Source organism: Lactuca serriola, chromosome 3 (assembly GCF_051521515.1).
Source record: "Lactuca serriola cultivar US96UC23 chromosome 3, Lser_US96UC23_V15, whole genome shotgun sequence".
NCBI lineage: Eukaryota > Viridiplantae > Streptophyta > Magnoliopsida > Asterales > Asteraceae > Lactuca > Lactuca serriola.
In genome coordinates this window covers 31985079-31989868 of record NC_136410.1, presented here as the reverse complement: position 1 = coordinate 31989868, position 4790 = coordinate 31985079, and positions in this window count along the sequence as shown.

The window sequence follows — 4790 nt, the reverse complement described above, 5'->3', positions numbered from 1 at the left end:
CCGACCAAATGCACGTCTCCAACCCTGATTATCTCGATGCTACCATCAGAACAAAATCACTTACCATAATCAACTATAGAGCACTTATACTTGACAGAAGGCTCAAATAATCTTTCAAGTAGAAGATTCATTCCTACAACGGTTAGACTCAGACGAGAGTTGCGCAACAGGTTTAAATCAATTACTCTGAGATTATTCAATCCAACTGTAAGTGACTCAGTACCTTCGATCAGCAAACTACTCCACACATAAGAATCCTGACATCACTACTTCTTCCCGAACCTCATGCTACCTCTTATCCACTTTCCAAATGAATCAGGACCTCCCTGGTCCCGACTTATCTACCAACTATCTGGAACTCTGGATTCCCACCCGGTTGCTGAGCCAAAGAACACTCTATCAGTCGTTCCCCGCGACTTCCGAAGAAAACTTCGGCTATCAAATCTACCTTATCCACATTGCCACTCTTGGCTCCATAATCATGGAATCCCTGATCCCATACCTCAACCCAACGGTCTCTTCCAGGTCCCACATGCATTGCTATAATCGTACAGGCCTCGCCCATGGGTCTCAGCCAAACCATACCATGGAGCAGCCTTGCCCATAGGTCTCACCTATCTAGGGCTACACAGGTCCAACTCCACCTCAAATCCCATTGACCTATCCTTTCCTGATTCTTATCACGTCGTGGCCTTTCCACGATCCTACGAACTGACCCACCCTGGCCTAACTTATCTTAATAAATCTGTGAATGCTACGACTCATTCTGCAGTCTAACAACACTTTCCCACACTATCTGCCCACATGAAGAATGCTACGGCTGCCCCGCAGTCGTACCATATTTCCCCCCGCTATTTGGCCGCTAGTGAATGTTACGACTATCCTGCAGTCTTACAATACTTCCCACACTATATGGCCGCTAATGAATGCTATGGCTAACCCGCAGCCTTACAACACTTTCCACGTTGTCTGGCTGCTGGTGAATGCTACGGCTATCCCATAGTCTTACAACACTTTCCATGATGTCTCATCAGCTAATTACCAATCTGAACACATCCAACGTCGAGCATGCACATGGCCTAACATCCTGACTGAACTCGCGTCCTGACGGAAATTCCCCAACCTGGTTTCCCAACACCAGCTATCAAATACCAAGAAGACTCGAACCCAACGTTGGATTCAAATATCAGAGTGTCCCCAATAAGATGTCGGAGAGAGTGCATGTTGCACCATCACGTCGGGCCCTTGCCCTTAGGCTCTGAAGTACCTGAAACAATCAACAAACTGTAAGCTAATACTCAGTGAGTTCCCCAGAGCATACCCCATACCAACCACATAATCACATAATCCATATTAGCTATAAAAGCTACATATACTGCAAGCCATGCATACAAACATATAAGGATGTCGTGGGCTCCTCCCAAGGTCTTACTCCAGGATGTCATGGGCTCCTCTACATGGTCTTACACCTAGGTGCCATGGGATCCCCCCTATGGTCTTTAATTGGAAAGCCATCGGCTCCCCCACATTGTCTGACATCCGGGTGCCATGGGCTCCCCCCATGGTCTTTACCTGAAAAGCCATGGGCTCCCATACATGGTCTTACATCCAAGCGTCATGGGCTCCCCCATGGTGCTTACCTGAAAAGCCATGAGCTCCCCCACATGGTATTACATCCAAGCGACATGGGCTCCTCCCATGGTCTTTCATGCAAGTATACCACATATACAACTAGCATACCACCTAGCATATAACCAACTAACATGCCACATATCACCACATCAACTAGTATACCACTTATCACAAAATGGGCCGACCTTGGTGCGTTAGAACCATTGGTATCGTGAGAAGGCTCGCCTCTCATAAATGTTGAACTATTAAGATATGATAGGCCCCAACGTGCAACTCCAACTCAACTGCCTACAATCATCATGTGACTAGCTTTGTCAAAATCTCGAAATACCAACAATACCCTCAAAGTCAAACTTGGTCAACCCTTGTCAAAGTCAAAGTCAACGTCAACAGTCCATGTTGACCTCAACTCGTCCAGTGTATCTAGCAACTCGTCGAGTTCCTTCAGAGTCCATAAAACCGAAAACTCAAGACCGAAAACTCTAAGCCGAAAACTCTAGTCAAGAGACCGAAAACTCTAATTAGCTCACCGAGATCACTCATAATCCTGAAAATGGGTAAACCTTTCCCAAATCGTCGAGTTCCTTCAGCCCCTTTTCATGTTCAGTACTTTCCAATTGAATCCAAAGCTCCAAGATACAGATCCAGCCCCCTATAGTGTAGTTACCACGTAAAGTTGCAAACTTTACGTGCATGCAAGGCCTCAAAAGGCTAAAACACTAAAACTAAGTCTAAGAAGAATTTTAGGGCATGGAAAAGGGCCAAAGCTTGATAAAGTTGATGACTTTATGAATATGGGGGCCTAGAGGAGTCTGGATCTGCAACCATGTCCTTGTGACAAGCTCAAACCCGAATGTGACTCCATTTTGCACTAGAAATGACTATTTTCTTGCATAAGGGAAGATATAAGAAATGGAAAGCCAAGGTAAAGACTTTTTACCTCCAGATGGTTGCTAACACTGAGTAGATGTCGGATCTACAACCTCCTCCTTACTTCAATCACTTCAACCTTCAATCTCCCTTCCAAAGAGCACAATATTCACTCTCCAAAGCTCACACACACTCAAGAAAGCACTAAGGCATGACTAGGGTTTCTCTCTGGACAATAAGGATGATGAGGGAGGCTACAAATGAGCCATAAGTTCTTTAAATTGGGTACAAACCCCTGAAAATTAGGGTTTCCCTTTACAGCGCCTACTCTTCGAGTTCGGGCCTTCCAACTCGTCGAGTAGACCCTCCATCCCACGTCCATAATGGTTCCTACTCGACGAGTTGGAGCTCCCCAACTTGTCGAGTCCTAGTCCAAAATCCTAAACTTTTGAGAAGTAAATGATACCTGAAACAAGCGTTACAGTTTTCAAAATCCATATCATCAAACATTTTATTCAAAATATCAGAGTGTCCCTAAATGAAATATCGCAGAGTGCACGCTGCGCCATCAAGCCTTGCCTTTGCCCTTAGGCTCAGAAGTACCTGAAACAATCAACAAACTATAAGCTAATGCTTAGCGAGTTCCCTGGAGCATACCCCACACAATCCACATAATCACATAATCCATATTAGTTATAAAAGCTACATTTACCATAAGTCATGCATACAAACATACAAGGATGTCGTGTGCTCCTCCCAGGGTCTTACTACAGGATGTCATGGGCTCCTCCACATGGTCTTACACCTAGGTGCCATGGGATCCCCCCTATGGTCTTTAATTGGAAAGCCATCGGCTCCCCCACATTGTCTGACATCCGGGTGCCATGGGCTCCCCCCATGGTCTTTACCTGGAAAGCCATGGGCTCCCATACATGGTCTTACATCCAAGCGTCATGGGCTCCCCCATGGTGCTTACCTGAAAAGCCATGAGCTCCCCCACATGGTATTACATCCAAGCGACATGGGCTCCTCCCATGGTCTTTCATGCAAGTATACCACATATACAACTAGCATACCACCTAGCATATAACCAACTAACATGCCACATATCACCACATCAACTAGTATACCACTTATCACAAAATGGGCCGACCTTGGTGCGTTAGAACCATTGGTATCGTGAGGAGGCTCGCCTCTCATAAATGCTGAACTATTAAGATATGATAGGCCCCAACGTGCAACTCCAACTCAACTGCCTACAATCATCATGTGACTAGCTTTGTCAAAATCTCGAAATACCAACAATACCCTCAAAGTCAAACTTGGTCAACCCTTGTCAAAGTCAAAGTCAACGTCAACAGTCCATGTTGACCTCAACTCGTCCAGTGTATCTAGCAACTCGTCGAGTTCCTTCAGAGTCCATAAAACCGAAAACTCAAGACCGAAAACTCTAAGCCGAAAACTCTAGTCAAGAGACCGAAAACTCTAATTAGCTCACCGAGATCACTCATAATCCTGAAAATGGGTAAACCTTTCCCAAATCGTCGAGTTCCTTCAGCCCCTTTTCATGTTCAGTACTTTCCAATTGAATCCAAAGCTCCAAGATACAGATCCAGCCCCCTATAGTGTAGTTACCACGTAAAGTTGCAAACTTTACGTGCATGCAAGGCCTCAAAAGGCTAAAACACTAAAACTAAGTCTAAGAAGAATTTTAGGGCATGGAAAAGGGCCAAAGCTTGATAAAGTTGATGACTTTATGAATATGGGGGCCTAGAGGAGTCTGGATCTGCAACCATGTCCTTGTGACAAGCTCAAACCCGAATGTGACTCCATTTTGCACTAGAAATGACTATTTTCTTGCATAAGGGAAGATATAAGAAATGGAAAGCCAAGGTAAAGACTTTTTACCTCCAGATGGTTGCTAACACTGAGTAGATGTCAGATCTACAACCTCCTCCTTACTTCAATCACTTCAACCTTCAATCTCCCTTCCAAAGAGCACAATATTCACTCTCCAAAGCTCACACACACTCAAGAAAGCACTAAGGCATGACTAGGGTTTCTCTCTGGACAATAAGGATGATGAGGGAGGCTACAAATGAGCCATAAGTTCTTTAAATTGGGTACAAACCCCTGAAAATTAGGGTTTCCCTTTACAGCGCCTACTCTTCGAGTTCGGGCCTTCCAACTCGTCGAGTAGACCCTCCATCCCACGTCCATAATGGTTCCTACTCGACGAGTTGGAGCTCCCCAACTTGTCGAGTCCTAGTCCAAAATCCTAAACTTTT